Source organism: Pristiophorus japonicus, chromosome 12, assembly GCF_044704955.1.
Source record: "Pristiophorus japonicus isolate sPriJap1 chromosome 12, sPriJap1.hap1, whole genome shotgun sequence".
NCBI classification, from domain to species: domain Eukaryota; kingdom Metazoa; phylum Chordata; class Chondrichthyes; family Pristiophoridae; genus Pristiophorus; species Pristiophorus japonicus.
The window spans coordinates 151,219,351-151,236,788 of record NC_091988.1 but is presented as its reverse complement, the minus strand read 5'-3'; positions in this window follow the sequence as shown (position 1 = coordinate 151,236,788).

Below are 17,438 nucleotides of genomic sequence, written 5' to 3'. Positions count from 1 at the left end.
GCTTCTGCAGAAATAAGGCCCAGGGTGTTTTAAGTCCTGCCGGCCAGCATCTCACCCACCCCCCCCCCCCCCCCGGCCCCCACCACCACCCTCATTCCAGGGAGCAAATTGTCAGGAAGTGGCGGACAATCACCTACTGAGACTGTGGCAAGATCGGCTGCCGAGGTCGTCCCGCGGGGGTCTCGCGAAAGGAAAGGAGGAAGCGTGAGTCTGCGGCAAGAAGGCCTTCTGGCCCCACAAATAAATTTATAAAATTGTTAAAGCATAACTTGTTGGACCTCTTCTGGCCTTTCCCGCTGTCTTCACCTGGTGGGAAACTCGCTGTGGCTTCCCACTCAGGCCACCAAGTTAAAATTGCAATTAGGTCCCACTTAGGTCATCGGCACCCGAAATGCATATGTAAAAAATGACCCCTTTGGTTTGGGTGAGTATCTTTGCCGCCTCACTCAGTTGAGCAGGTTAAAATTGTGATCAGTTGTCTCCAGGTTGGGTATGTAACGTGGACAATTTTAACTGACCGCCCATCCAGTTTACGCTGGGAGGGTAGGGTTAAAGTTGCACCACTGTTTAAAGCCACCGTGCTTGCCTTGTTGTCTACTCCTCTTTGGCCTTTGCCCTCAAACATTGCAGCCACATTTACCAATTTTAAAGAGTACCAATACAAATGTGTTTACAAGGTCTCTGTGGCCTTCAGGTATGATGCGCAACTGGCTCACAATGCACAATGGCTGCTCTGACCCTTTTAACTGTTGCATCAGCACTGATTGGTCCTCTCCCTCCCCTCCCCGAATCATGCTGTCTGTAGAGGGCACTAATAGCACCCAGAGTCAAAATATGGATCCTGAGCAATTAAAATAAACGTCCCTCTGATTTGTACTTATTAAAACAGATGTAGCATAATAATTTATCCAGAAATTTATTTTAGGAAGGTTTTCATGGCAGTAAGAGCAATTTGCACAATGTATTACATACCTTGGGCTGTTGAAACACTGCACATGTATGATATGTGTAAATACATGGAAAACAGCAAACCCTGCGTCCACACGAAAATTCTGCTCTCTGCTTCATCCCCACTTATCAAAGATTATACTGAAGAAATAACAAAGGCAAGAAATCCAGTGTATAGTACTTATCTGGAGCAACCCTGCACAATTGCATGGTAAACATTCCTATGACTTTGCTTAATTGTCCCACATCAAGCAGAAAGCGTGTGAGGAAGCAGGTTCAAAAAGGTTAGAGCTTTTTATTCTACAGGAGAATCTAGTCCTTGATGATTTCTTTTATAAAAAGTTATTGATTTTGAATATGTCTCTGTTACTTCCAGATGGAGCACTGAGGCAGTGAGCTGAGCGCTGTTTTAGACATTCATTCCTTACATGAGATGGGCACTGCTATGGAGAGAAATTGACTCCGCATCTCAGATTCCATTTTTTTTTAATTTACAGAAAATTATTATTGCAGATATTATAGCAGTGATGAAGTATGTGCGTTATTTGCAATGTATATGAAAACCTGAACTGCGAGTTTAGTAATAAAAATAGAAAATGTCAGAAATGTGCAAAAATCTGATGAGCATCTGCAACAAACAGATACATTACAATTTTAGGAGTAATCTTTCTAACATTCATGGTCTTTTTGCCATATATATTCATTAATTAGAAGTTTAATTTCAAAATTCTGATATATTGCTGTAGAATCTATGCACTCCAAAAGATAAAGCATTCCATTGTCTTTATCTCCTGATGATTCTGAAACAATTTCTAATACTATAGATTATAAATCAAATGATCAAATGCATAAATCATGAATTTAGTTTAGTCTCGAGCAATTGCTGATGAAACTAAAATGCTGCCTTCTTATATCCCACCAGAGCCCTGAAAGAGTTAAAATATTAAGCAGACATTTTTTTCATCTGCGCATTTATGCTCTTCGAGTAGAAAGGTGAGCGTCCTGGCCATTGGACTATTTCTGCCGCTCTGCACCCTGTGACAGCACCAACCATTCCAAGGTCTGCTTTAGCATGAATCAAATGCAAAGAGGAGCACCCCTACATCACCCTGACAATGCCTAGTCCTGAACCTCAGATCGGCACCCTACTGCCACAGCGTGCTTGTTCCGTTCCCCATACTGTCTGTCCTTATGGCCTCTCTGAGTGAGATTGCTGAATTAGCACTTTGAGCAGCATTCCATCCTAATTAAAGTATAGACCATTATAACAGTTTGAAAGTAAATAATTAGTAAATTTCTGCAGTGTCATTCTTACTGTGGAAGCTGCTACAGTCTGAATCCTATTTTTGCAGCAGTTCCTTGCACGGTTTTGCCTTTTGGAACATAGCAGAAGGAGGGTAGGAGTATATGTGGCAGCTTCATCTCTGCCAAGGGCTGTTTACTAACACAGGGCTACCCTTGTAGTATCATGTTGCAAGCCATCTGATTTGTGTCATGGCATTCATGCCAAATTATGAATTTTAATTATTTAGGTATGTGCTTCACCGCATTATTTTTTAATTATTCTTTCAAAACTAATGAATGCCCATTCTCAGGTTATATGCCTTGAGGGAACTGGGTACAAATAGATTTTATTAAAAAAATATTCTATTTTATTTTATAAATTTTGATGGTGCCAAAGGTATGAAATTTCGGGCAGCTTTGTGCTTTGGTCTCCTGTCTGCAATCCTGCATAAGACTCATCAACTCCTTTATCCTTCCATGTAGTTTCTTTTACTAACGCAAGTATTAAATAAAAATAGGTGGATATGTTCAAATGCCCAGCAATATTGATTTTTTGCATTGAATATGTCAGAATAATGTTAAAGTTGTAGCTTGGCTTTCTGAAACTTCTGAAAACAATTTGCTGATGATGTTATCGAGGCAATTGGAGGAATGTTTGCAATATTTGTTTTAGTGTTTCTGCTCCTATGAGTTATTTCTTGTAGATGCAGATAATGACATTATAAATCTTACTCTCAGGCAATTACTAAATGCTGGCACAGCCTATTCCCCACTGGGTGATAGTTTCAGCCTGTCTACATATTACAGCTACACTTGCCTTGGTCATTAAGAACTAATCTTGGATTTATGGCAAGTCCTTAAAGTTCACAGCACTTTAATAATAAAAAGCAAAAAAGGAATCGCGGGCAGGTGGTTACAATAGGATGTAACAATGAGCATCATTCCTGGTTCCAGCGGGACAGACTGCAATATGTTTAGAAAATTGTTGCACATGAATCTAAAGACCCATTTACAAAGACATCAAGAGTAAATTTGGATTGACTTTAGCCAAATTATATGACTTTAGTTCAGATGCTTCTGCTGTTTCTTTGGGAGGTGGGTTGACCCATGGGAAGCTTGCATCTAATTTAACAGGATGACACATGTACAGAACACATGCATCACCGTGCACCACACAGTGCACCTAAGCCGAGTGCATTTCGGGATATGCTGGCTCTTTTCTTTGTGCTGCTGCTCCTTGCCTGTTTGCACAGGACAGATCCGGAAATAACCAGAGCAAGCCCTAATATCACGTTCCTCGTAAAGTACATTTAATTCAGCCTGAATCTAAATGAGCCTGGACTGCATCATTTAGATACTGTTTAATGTAAATGATTCATTGTGATTTAATCTAAATAAAATCTGTCTCTGTAAATGATGCTGAAAGGAATGCTTTAAGCCTGCCAGCCAAAGGATGTGTGTCAGCAGATATTGATGCACAAAGATTAAGAATGCACACAAGGAGAACAGAACTGTAAATTGCTTGATACCAGTGTTAAAAGTTGTTTGCCTGGAGAAGCTTCTTTGAGGGATAAACGGCATGAATTTTTAAATGATTAGAAATCAGACTTTTGCCTTATCTTTCCCGTACCAATAATATTAACCAATTTGTTGTCGAATGAATTTGGATGTTGTTGATCTCCCTGTTAACTAACATGCTAACTGACACCCTAACAATACAAATACATTGATTGAGAACTCAGGAACTATACATTTTATTCGTTGGATCAACTCTCAGAGTGCAAGGCAGTGATGTTCAGTTGTGCTTTCCCTTGCATTCAGAAACATACCAAAAACTCAGTAAGATATTGCCTTCCATTCACTAACATCCTAACATTAAGGTAACAAAAATGTTATGTAATTTACATTATTAGTAAATGACATAAATATGACTTTTGAACGAATAGTGACTACTCACAGGTTACAAAATGGTTGGACTCTTTGCTATCCCTTAATTATAAGCTTTGAATGAATTTTTTTTTAAATAACTGGGGCAGCGACAATCTCTTTGTTTTTCTATATTTCTGATTGATTATTAGATGAAGCTAAGACACTTGTGCTCATGAAATTTGTGAATGACATATTCACATCATGTGATCTGTGATGACATGGCACCATGTGGTCTATGATGACGTTCATGCTTGTCTATTGGTTGGGAGGCATATGTACATAGAAACTGACATTCAATTTATCATCAACAATTTATTGCTCGTCAGCAAGAATGTACTAGTTAGAAACTGATTACATCGGAAATCAAAGCATACAACAGAAATAAGAGACCTGCTGCAAACTTTGAAATAACTGAGGGTAATTTTAACCCCCAGATTTGGATGGGTTTGGTTCGGGTCAGAGGTTAAAAAGCTAAAAATCTGAGACAGGGACCCAACTGGCAACACGCATTTTTAACGGAGGCAGGATGAGGGGGCAGGTGACCAATCCACTCGCAGGAGGTGGTTGGTCGTTTAAATACTTTAATGGGGCTGCGTGCCTTCATTTAAACAATGATTCCATTTTTAACCACAGTCAGCCAGGTTTCCCAAGCCTCGGGAAACCCGAGAGATGAAAGGAGGTGAGAAAGGCTGAATCCATGAGGTAAGTGCCTTTGCAGCACTGCTTGTCTGACAGGAGGAGAAGGAGTGCTTTCTCAAGTCCCAACAAGCTACCAGTAAACACACCCCCGTTATCTGTCTGTTCTCCACCCCCACAATCGGACACTCCCACCACCATCTGCTCCCCCTCTGACCACCATCTGCTCCTCCCCACCCCCCGAAATCGGACCCCCCACAACCACTTCTCTCATGATTTCTCCCACCATGCCCACCCTCCTCTCCCAATCGGACCCCCCAAGAACACCCCCCCCATGATCTCTCCCACCACGCCCAACCCCCCCAATCATACCCCCCATGACCACCCCCCCATAATCTCTCCCACCACGCCCAAAACTCCCCCCTGATCAGACCCCCCACAACCACCTCCCCCCCACGCCATGATCTCTCCCACCCCGCCAACCCCACCCCCCCCTTGCCGGATCGGACCCCCCATGACCACCCCCCCCCATGATCTCTCCCACTCCGCCCTCCCCCACCACTAAACCCTCCAGCCCTAAGCTCAGCTGCGCAATTGTGCTGCAGGATATCCTGCCAACAGGAAGCCAGCCCATCAATCTGCCTCAACATTTTTGCCTCCGGCTTCTTCCAAGGCGCTGCCAGAGACATATCCAGGATCCCCCAGTCGGTTGCACAAATGCATAAAACAGGTCGCTCATGGGTCGTTTGCAGGTACCGGAAATAATGTCAACTGCGTCTGTGATGATGCTAATCAGAACGAGTGGGCGTTCGGGTTTGCCTCTCTGGCTGGCTTCCCATGGGTGCAAGGCACCATCGACTGCACACTCATGGCAATCCGTGCACCCACCAGATCAGCCAGGAATATTTGTAAACTTTCTGGGGATCTATTCCATCAATATGCAGCTGGTGTGCAACCAGATTCCCAGGGAGCTGCATGATGCTTTCATCCTGCGGCAGTCCAAGCTCCCCAATCTCTTTGGACCTGCAAGCAGACTTAAGGGGTGGCTGCTAGGAGGCAAAGGATACCCACTACAAACTTGGCTGATGAAACCCATGAGAAATCAATCAATTAAGCCCAAGAGCAGTACAGCGAAAGCAATATGACAACCAGACATGCTCAAGATGCCCATCAGGTGCCTGGACAAATCTGGAGGTGTCCTTCAGTGCTCACCAGCCAGGGTCTCCAGAATGGTCAAGGCACTGAGCGCACATTATCTCCGGATGAATCCAATGAAGAGGAGGAGAAAAAAGATAGCGATGCAATGCAGCGGCAGCCACTCATATTGCTGCCCGGGATGCTAGTAAGGTCCACTGGACTGAGGGAACAACTACATCCAGCAGCTACTCTCAGCAACCCCCACCCCCCAATCCCACTGAAACAAAGTAGTCCTGCTATCAATCAACTATCCAGTACATCCCCCATTGGTCCACATCAATTCATGCCTTCCCAGTCATCAACAAGCAACTGAAGAGGTGAGTTGCGACCCAGCAACCAGGAATGGGCAACACGGGAAAGTGGTGAAAAGTAATAGAGTTTATGTGATTCTATTGAAGAACGAAAACGTGACATAACATTTTATGATACACCCATATGAATACCCTTGTGCAACTACAAAGCTTTACTCTTCATTTTTCTACTGTTCCTATGTGGTGTAACCCTTTTCGCTTGAGCAGAGGTAGAGACAGGTTGCTCAGATCCCTGCTCTGATGCTCTTGGCCAACATCCTCTGGGTGTTGGAGCCTGTGAGGGCCCCGCCAAAGACTGCTCCACCTGTACCTGTGCAGGGGCAGACTCGGCCATGGGGATTTAAGACAGCATGTCGGGTACTGGCTGAGGGGCAACGTGTGAGAAGTGGGAGCACTTTGAATTGAGTCCCAACTTCCATGACCTCTTTCACCATCATCCCTCTCATGAGCCAGCTGCACTTCCCACCTAACATTCTGCTGGAAGGCGGCTCAGTGCAGATCAGTGCGGCACCCTAAGGCCAAGGCTAAGATATCTGTCATCCTATTTAAGGCACTTGATATGTTGGCATCCAGAATCTCCATGACAAATTTCAAGACCTACATGGATTCATTTGATTGCCCCGATTGTTGTTCCATGGAATTGGCCACTCTATCCATGGAAGAAGACATCCTCACAATGCCCTGCGAACATCAACCCACTCGTGCTTGAGGTGGACTTCTCCATTCTCTCTGCAATCATGGACAGTGTGCTTGGAAGGCCTGTCAATGCATCGCACATTCTCTGCCGCTCCATAATGATTCTTATTGTTATTAGCAGCCCCTGGGGTACAGCATCTGTGTCCAGCTGAGCAGCCCTCCGACACAGACTCTCCACTGTTGTCCCTGCCACCACTACCTGCTCTTGCTCACGTGAACTGTGGCTAGGATTTTCCAGTCACGTGGGGGAACGCAGGCTGGACACCACAGCAACAGGTAAGTGCTGGGTCCAGGTGAGGCGGGGGTGGGGGGGGGGGGTGTGCAGGTTCTGAACCCGTGGTGGGGCAAGCTGGGGCGGGGGTGGGGGCAGGGTCCGATTCCCAGGAGGGGTCCAATCCCCGACTCCGGAGCTGAATAGCGATCCCCGGTGAGATTCGATCCTTCTTCTCGGGGGGCGGGGGGTGTGTTGCGATCCGTGGGGGTCCGATCCCTGTTCCCGGGGCGGGGGGTGGGGGATCCGATCCCCAACCCCAGGTGGTGTGGGCTGCTGGTGGGGAAGCATGAGAGGGCTGGGAGGAAGCACTCTTGCTCATCCCTCCTCACAAGGATTACTCCCTGAGGCTGTAGCCGCCTCAGTGCAGCCACCGGGAATCCCAAGCCTGGAGATTCCTGGCCAACTACAGTTAAACCTGCATAGTAGGTTCAAGTAGAAGCTTCAGGCCTCACTTTCATATTTAAATTGCCAACCTGCCTTCTGGTAGTGGGTTGGCTGCCCGGCCCCGCCCCCCCCGTCCCGCCTGAGTAAAAGGTGAAAGTGGACAGGTAGGAGGTGGACTGGGGTTGGGTTTTAGCTTTTTCCAACTTTCACTTCCCCCGCCACCCCCCCCCCCCCCACCCCCCGCCACCCCCTCCACCTCCAACCCATCTGTATTTTCCTGTGAAAATTCCCCACGTGAGTCATTAGGTGATAAATCCAACTATCTCACTGCCTGGTCCCACCGAAGTGCGAGTCTCTGTGCTGGTGCAAGATAAGTATGAGTTTGTGATGGTGTGCCCTCAAAAGAAATCCACTCCTCTGAGGATTCTTCATCCAAGAGGTCCACCGACTGTTTCTGCACGCATGAAGGCCCTGGCGGAGAGAAAAGATATGAATTAGTCCTGGCTTGGTAAGAATTTTGCAACTTAGCATTATCATTGTGAAGATGATCTGCTTTTCATGATATATATTAATGTCTTAGACTTGGGTGTACTGGGTACAATTTCAAAATTTGCAGATGATATTAAACTTGGAAGTATAGTAAACAGTGAGGAATATAGTGATAGACTTCAAGAAGGCATAGGCAGGCTGGTGAAATGGGCGGACACTTGCCAGATAAAATTTAATGCAAAGTGCAAAGTGATACATTTTGGTAGGAAGAATCAGGAGAGGCAATTTGGACTAAAGGGTACACAATCTTAAAGGGAGTGCATGAACAGAGAGTCCTGGGTGTATATGTGCACAAATCATTGAAGGTGGCAGGGCAGTTTGAGAAAGCAGTTAAAAAGGCATATGGGATACTGGGCTTCATAAATAGAGGCATAGTGCACAAAAGCAAGGAAGTTATGATGAACATTTATAAAACACTGACTTGGCCTCAACTGGAGTATTGTGTCCAATTCTGGGCACCGCACTTTAGGAAGGATGTGAAAGCCTTAGAGAGGGTGCAGAAAAGATTTACGAGAATGATTCCAGGGATAAGGGACTTCAGTTACGTGGATAGACTACAGAAACTGGGGTTGTTCTCATTAGAGCAGAGAAGGTTGAGAGGAGATTTGTGTTCAAAATCATGAGGAGGACTAGACAGCATAGATAGAGAGAAACTGTTCCCATTAGCGGAAGGGTCGAGAAACAGAAGACACAATTTAAGGTGATTGGCAAAAGAACCAAAGGTGACATGAGGAAATACTTTTTTACGCAGCGAGTCGTTAGGATCTGGATTGCACTGCCTGAAAGGTTGGTGGAGGTAGACTCAATCATGGCTTTCAAAAGGGAATTGGATAAGTACCTGAAGGAAAAAAAATTGCAGGGCTGCAGGGAAAGGGCGCGGAATGGAACTAGCTGAAGTGCTCTTGAAGAGAGCCGGCATGGGCTCGCTGGGTTGAATTGCCTCCTTCAGTGCTGTAACCATTCTATGATTCTATGATCATATTTCACTCGCTGCTGAATCAAGTCACGATGACTGAGTAATGTATGACATGTGGGTTGATGATATTTAATGGAGTCACTAGGTAGCTGGGAGGTCCCCATCTCCCCATCTCTGATGATCAAGATGCCACTGATCTCCAGCACTTCCTCCTCTGCAGTCAGCTGTGAGACCTGTAGAGGACCACCACTGGTTCTCTCCTTCTCCCATGTGTTTTTTCAATCTTCCCTCCTGCAACAGAGGAAAGAACAGACCTATGAGTGACTGTAATGGCACTTTTTATAAAACACTGGTTAGGCCTCAGCTGGAGTATAGTGTTCATTTCTGGAAGGGTGGCAAGGGCTTGTTGTGGGCGCAGAAGAGATTTACTAGAATTGTACCAGGGATGAGGGACTTCAGTTATGTGGAGAGACTGGAGAAGCTGAGGTTGTTCTCCTGTTCTTATGTTCCTTACAGCAGAGAAGATGAAGAATAGATTTGATTGAGGTGTTCAAAATTATGAATGATTTTGATAGAATAAATAAAGAGAAACTGTTTCCAGTGGTAGAAGGGTCAGTAAACCAAAAGACACAGGTTTAAGGTGATTGACAAAAGAACCAGAGACGACATGAGGAAACATTTTTTTACACAGTGAGTTGTTGTGATCTGGAACGCACTGCCTGAGAGGGCAGTGGAAGCAGATTCAATAGTAACATTCAAAAGGGAATTAGATAAACACTTGAAGGGAAAAAAATACAGGGCTATGGGGAAAGAGCAGGGGAGTGGGATTAATTGGATAGCCCTTGCAAAGAGCTGGCACAGGCATGATGGGCCGAATAGCCTCCTTCTGTGCTGTATTTGTATATGGTTCTGTGTTCACCCGAAGAATGTAGTGCATTTGGTGAGGGCAACTATCTGGGAGAGGCATCAAATTGCATAAGAATCTGGGTGGGTGGCAGTGGTGGATGGATAGATGGGGTTGTGAGCAAGTGCATAGAAAGAGAAGGATGGGTGTGCTTGCAAGGTAAGAGGGTGTGAGGATTGAAGTGATGGAGTAGACTTGACAAGGCAGAGTGGGGACGGAGGTGGTAATGATGCACACAACAGGATGTCAGTGAATGCGACTATACTCACCTTTCATGACCTGATTAGGTCATTAAAGCGCTTGCTGCACTGAAGCCAGGAGTGTGGCACAATGCTCCTACTGTTGACCTCCTGGCTCACCTTCCCCTATGCCTTCTTTGTAGCAGCAACAGATTTCTTCCTCCCATTGCTTGGGAAGAGTATCACCCCCCCGACTCCTCATTGCCCTCAGCTGTTCATTAAGGGTAGCGTTATTAAAGCGGGACGCAGCCTTTGAATATCCTGAGTCCATATTGTGCAATTCCTGTCTCTATGACAAAGCTTCCAACTCCTCCAAAAATGCCCTTTAAATACTGGAGTTGAGATTGCATTATGCAGGTCCACACCACGCCCACTGCCTCACAATCGACGACAGACCTAAAAGTAATATTATAATGAGATGCCTGTGCTAAAATGCCGCTGACAGACACGCTGAAATTACTTCCGGGTTTCCCACATGATATTCGAGCCCCTCCTACTTCTAACGCATGTATTGTTAAGGTCATAAATGATGAACTCAAGCAGCATAAAACCACGGCAAAATCTAATTTAAAATGGATTATTTTTATTCCTTTTCAGACTGGCAGTTAATGGAGACTTTCCAATCAGCCTCGGGTTATGTGTTAGTGTGTCCGTTATTTGCACTTGTCTGACCTGAACTTGCGGCGACAGCTTAATTTGATTGAGGGCAAAAATGTTGGTAACAATTATAAAGGCTACTAATATTTCAGCTTTTGCAATGGTAGAAATACTCTTCGTACTAAGTGTCAGCTGTGGCTCAGTGGTGGCACTCTCGTGCCTGAGTCAGAAGGTTGTAGGTTCAAGCCCCACTCCAGAGCTATGAATAAATAATATAATGCAGGCTGACACGTCAGTGGAATACTGAGAAAACGCTGTACTGTTGGAGGTGCCCTCTTTTAGATTAGATGTTAAAATGAGTCTCCCCACTGCTAATACCCCCTTCCCACCCCCCCCCCCCCCCGCCCCCTCCGCCCACCCACCTCCCCTCCCACATTGAGATTGACATTAATTAAAAAATAGCATGCGAGCTGTCCCGGCCAACATTTATCCTTCAACCAGCATCACTTGTCCGATTATCTGGCCATTTATCTCATTGGATTTTGTGGAACCTTGCTGTGTGAAACTTGGCTGCCTTGTTTCTCTACATTACAGCAGTGATTGCATTTCAAAAGTATTTAATTGTGAGGCAGTGCCTACTTTCACTTATGCAGGTCTACATGATGGCACAAAACTGCTGACATAAGTGTCACGAGAGGCTCCTGTGCTACACTGTATATGACACTGATAGGGGACATTCCCTCAAGATGCCTATTGCTCTGTGTGAATATTGAACAATGGTATGAGGTCTCAGAACTCCTCTGTCATGGTTACGTGCTATATGAACAGGACTAGGCCATGCAGCGCTTCTAACCCATTCAGCCATTAAATTGGCTGATCTAACCCTCAAATCCATTTACCCGCCTTTGATCCATAACCCTCAATACCCTTACCTAATAGAAATATGTCAAGCTCAGTTTTGAAAAGCATCCTCTAACTGAGTTAAAACTGGCCATGACTGCGTCTTGGAGTTTGGACCCTCAAAGTCTTCATAGCAGCCATGGAATTATCCATGAAAGGTATCTTGCAAAGCTGATGCCACTGGTATTGCCAAGTGCTGAATTTGTGGCACTATTTGTCTATATGATGGCACAAAACTGCTAGTATAAGGAGGGATAAGTTCTTCACACAGGTTTGAGGCTTTCTGTGAAAGCAGGCCCAGCCCAGTAGGATCTCTATATCATTCACGAGAGGCATTCCTCATGTTGGATCTTTACCTTGTACCTGCTAATCCCTCATCAATCACTACCACTGATACTCCATTAGTACCAGTGCTTGGTGATTCATCCTGTGCTTGTTCCTTAACTTCAGTATAATTTTGCTCCTCGTGGTGTGAATGTGTGCTGGTGTCTGATTTATTTAGGTAGGGATGGTCACATATTATGTTCAGATGAGTGGTGATATTTTGTTAAGCCTCACAGGCCAGTGGGTGCTCTTGGCTTTATAGAGAGCAAATGGGACATTAGGAGTAAATAAACAGTTATCTATTTGTGTTCTGTATTGTCATTACAGACACGACTGCATACTTGTGCATACTCAGTGTGTATGAGCATGCTAATGTACACAAAGCATAGAATACATGATAAACTATGCATGGGGAGTTCTGTGCACCCCTCCACTTTCAAGAGACCCTATTCTTTCCAGATTCTCCTTCTCAAATAACCTAATTGCTCTTTCCTCATTTGGAGTGGATTATTTCTGGTTTATAGGGTATAGCATCTGTTGCAAATCATTTCCCCTGACTATTTTATGGTAATTTCATCATTAAGAATAACAGCATTAGCAGAGCAACAGAGTTGAGAATTTTAACCCCACCAGGACAGGTGTGGCAGTGTGGGGAGGAGAGTTAAATTGTTAAGAGTAGGAAATCCAACACCAAACCGCCATGAACGTGCCTGTTTCCTGGTCTGGAAAGGCTGGTTGGTAATATTTAAATGAGGTTCCATGCCTCAGATTTTATCAGCGATTTGGAATGAACACCTCCAGCGCTGCTTTCCTAGGGTGCGGGAAACCCAGCACCTAAAGGGAGGTGGGAGCTATAGATCCAGCAGTAAGTGCTTTTCCAACACTGCTTGTGGGTCACGAGGAGCAGGAGTGCTTCCCCTGGCCCCTCAAGCAAACTGCTGCGATATCTCCCCTCCCCCCCAACAATCTCTCTCTCCCTTCGATCTCTCCCTCCCCGTGATCCGTTCTTCCTCCCTCCCCCCTCCACTGCAGTCTAAGGCCCCCCGCCCCCCACGAACCCCGATCTTCTCAATTGCCAGAGTGATTTGGTCCATGGAGATTTCATCCTTTTTGCATTATGAATGTAATGTGTATGTCTCTATTTTCACTTCTGGATATTTTCACCTTAAACCTTATTTCTAGATCCTTGCTAACATTTTCGTTTGCTCGTACAACATATCTTTTTCATAAATAAAAACAGAAAATGCTGGAAACATTCAGCAGGTTAGGCAGAATCTGTGGAGGGAGAAACAGAGTTAAGGTTTCAAGTCAGGAACCTTTCATCAGAATTTTTTTTCATATCCTTAACTCCTGCTTTCCTTCATATACATCCAGACTGCTACTAATATTCACTGATTGTCTTTGCGCTGACCTCAGATCATGTAACGTCTTCTAGACCTCTTATAAAGTCTTTAATACCATATTCAGGCTTCAGTGACAAATTGTCAGGGCCATTCTGCCTCACTGAAAATCTGAAAATATCTCGCCTTTATAGTAGTTACCAGCGTGTCAGGAATCTGGTCACAGAATCCCCTCTTCTCAATCTTCATTGAGCCATTCTCCGCATATATTGCACACTGCACAACTATGTTATTGATCTTTTTGACATTTGTACCAGTTTGATGGCTCATTGGAAGCTTAAGAAGCATTACAAGTGTGTTGTGATTGGCTGCTGGTGTTGCATTACCACTGACAAATTACATTCTGGGGAGGTGCTCATTTCAAAACCATGCAGGTCAAAATTATTATGAAGTGTAGGCACTTCACCTGTTTTTTTTAAGAAACAGGAGAATATGGCCCTTTATTCTTAGAAAGTTTCAGAAGAATTAAATTTTAAATGGTTTTATGATAGACTCGTTCATATTTGCAAATGCAAAAGAATGTATTAATTATAATAAAGCTGTATTCCTGCCACATTTTTGATGTCTCTGCCCTGCCTCCTATTGTTGTCTGCAGCACTGGCTGTTGTAAGGAATTGCAATATAATCACACTGACTCACACCCTTTCCAGTCAGGCCAGATTGCAATGTGAAGGACAAAATCAGTCAGCAAGAGTCTTGAATATACTTCGGGAGAGTCTGCTAAAACCAATTGAATTTCTTTCAGTAAATACCTGATAAATAAATATTTTTATTGTGATCAGGCATCAAAAATGCATAATCATTTTCTAAAGCTATCCTATTAACTGAATATGTTTTAGAGATACTTCTTATAACTGAATTCCTTTTTCAAGATTACACATACTACCAAGTTTACAGTCTACATTGGATAGAGTCATGTTCTGCCTTGTATGTGTTATTGCAGCAATCTGGTAAAATGACAGTGAGTTAGAGGTAGTAACTGAGAAATAATTGAGATCTTGGGAAATCTTCTATCACGGTTGAAAGCACACAAGTATCTGTGCATCAATAAGTGAACACTGCTGGGTGAGGGAACAAAAACAAAGCAGGTATTAACATTATAAGGCATGCTATAATAACACCAGAAAAGGGTATTATCAATGTACCTTTGACAGTGAAATATTCCATTGCCACTGTTGGGTTGGGTCCTCAATATTCACAGAAGGTATTGACTGTCAAATAATAATTTAAGCCTATATTATTGTTGTTTCTCTGAGATAAGTTCTTACCAGTGAAAACTTGAAAATCACCAGTAGTTCTCAAAAAGTTCAATGTGTCATTAGACCACACAACTGAAATACAAGAGTAATGAAGTCTTGCTGCAATTGTACAAGACTTTGCTGAGACCACACCTGGAGTACTGTGGACAGTTTTGGTCTCCATAACTAAGGAAGGATATACTTGCCTTAGAGGGGGTGCAATGAAGGTTCACTAGATTGATTCCTGGGATGAGAGTGTTGTCCTATTAGGAGAGATTATGTAGAATGGCCTATACTCTCTGGAGTTTAGAAGAATGAAAGGTAATCTCATTGAAACATATCAGATTCTGAGAGAGCTTGACAGGGTAGATACTGAGAGGCTGTTTTCCCTGGCTGGAGAGTCTAGAATTAGGGGACATTGTCTCAGGATAAGGGGTCAGACATTTAGGACTGAGATGAGGAGAAATTTCTGCACTCAGAATGTTGTGAATCTTTGAAATTCTCCATCCCAGACGGAGATGGATGCTCAGTCATTGAGTATATTCAAGGCTGAGATCAATAGATTTTTGGACTCTAAGGGAATCAAGGGATATAGGGATTGGGCGGGAAAGTCGAGTTGAGGTTGAAGATCAGCCGTGATCTTATTGGTTGTCAGAGCAGGCTCCAGGGAGGACATGACCTACTCTTGCTCCTATTTCTTACATTCTTAATTCCTGATGATGTGAGTGTTGAATTTCTAAGCATGGACCAGGCAGAAGGCAGACTTGGCAGATTTTGCGTTTGCCTCATTGAACAAGGGCTAACCCCACCAAAGCTTCCTGAGTCAATCTTATTATTATAATATCAGCAAGCTCCTACCATTTAGTACTTTTTATTTATTCATTCATAGGATGTGGCTGTCGCTGGCAAGGCCAGCATTTATTGCCCATCCCTAATTGCCCTTGAGAAGGTGGTGGCGAGTCACCTTTTTGAACTATTGCAGTCCGTGTGGTGAAGGTACTCCCACAGTGCTGTTAGGGAGGGAACTACAGGATTTTGACCCGGCAATGATGAAGGAATGGCAATATGGGGCCAAGTTTCGGCCTGAGTTGCTCCTGTTTTTTGGAGCAACTGGTTTAGAATGGAATATCTTAGAAATTTGAATTCTCGGCATTTAGTTTGCTCCAGTTCTAGTCAGTTGAACAGTTTCACTTTGGAACAGAATGTTTTTTTCAAAAGGGGGCGTGTCCGGCCACTTACACCTGATTTCAAAGTTTAGGCAGTGAAAACTTACTCCAAACTAACTTAGAATGGAGTAAGTGAAGATTTTTGTACGTTCGAAAAAACCTTGTCTACACTTTAGAAAATCAGGCGTAGGTTACAAATTAGGCGTAGGGAATGGCAGGGGGGGGGTTTAAAGGGAAGTTTACAAACATTAAACACTTCAGTTTTACAAATAAAGAACCATCATCAATAATAAATGATAAATACATCAATAAATCAACCAATAAATCAATCAAAAAAAATTAATAAATAATTTTAAAAAAATTAAAAATCAATAAATAAAACATTTTCTACTTACCGACTGCAGCACCGGGAGTCCTCCAACAGCGTGCTGGGACGGCCCCCACAGTGTGTCTCTGTCAGTGTCTCTATCTCTCTGTCTGTCTGTCTGTGTGTGTCTCTCACTCTCTGTCTGTCAGTGTCTGTGTTTCTGACAGCGAGGGGAGGGGGAGAAGGGGGTTGGGGGGGGGAGAAGGGGGGTGGGTTAGAGTGGGGTGGGGTTGGGGGTGGGGGTAGAGGGGGTGGGAGAGGAGGGAGATGGGGTGGGGGGTGGGGGAGGAGGAGGAGGGGGGAGGAGGAGGGGGAGGAGGAGGTGAGAGGAGAAGGAGGGGAGGAGAGGGGGGAGGAGAAGGGGGGGAGGAGAAGAGGGGAGAGGGGGAGAAGGGAGAGAGGATGGAGGGGGAGAAGGGAGAGAGGATGGAGGGAGGGAAGGAGAGAGGATGGAGGGAGGGAAGGAGAGAGGAGGGAGGGAGGGAAGGAGAGAGGAGGGAGGGAGGGAAGGAGAGAGGAGGGAGGGAGGGAAGGAGAGTGGGGGGGAAGGGAGAGAAGGAGGCTGAACGGCTGGGCCCAAGATTTCAGGTTGGATTTACAGGCAGGCAGGTAGGTGGCGTCGGGTCTTGGGGGGGGGGGGGTGAGTCGCGGAGGTCCGGGGGGTTGGGGGGAGAGTCGCGGAGGTCTGGGGGGAGGGGGAGAGTCGCGGAGGTCCGGGGGGGGGGAGTCATGGGGGGTGGGAGGAAGAGTCGCGGAGGTCCGGGGGGGAGGGGAAGAGTCGAGGAGGTCGGGACGGTGGGTGGAGAGAGAGTCGCGGAGGTCCGGGGGGGGGGGGGCGCGGAGGTCGGGTCGCCGGGGAGGGCGTGGGTCAGGTCGCCGGGGGGGGGAGAGTGGGGGTCGAGTCGGGTCCGGTCGGGTGGGAGGAGCCTTATCCACGCAGCCCCAGTGAGACCATTCGGCCAGGGCTAGGGGCTGCGTGCTTCGGGCCCCTCCCACAGTTTTGGGCGCCTGGAGCTACTGCACATGCGTGCCCACTGTAGCGCGCATGTGCAGAGGTCCCAGCACTGTTTTCAGTGCTGGGACCTGGCTCCACCCCCCACAGCTCGTGCTGCACCGCGCCCAGCTGCAGATGACCTGCAGGGAGCCGGAGAATAGGTAAGTTTTTTTTAGGCGCACTTT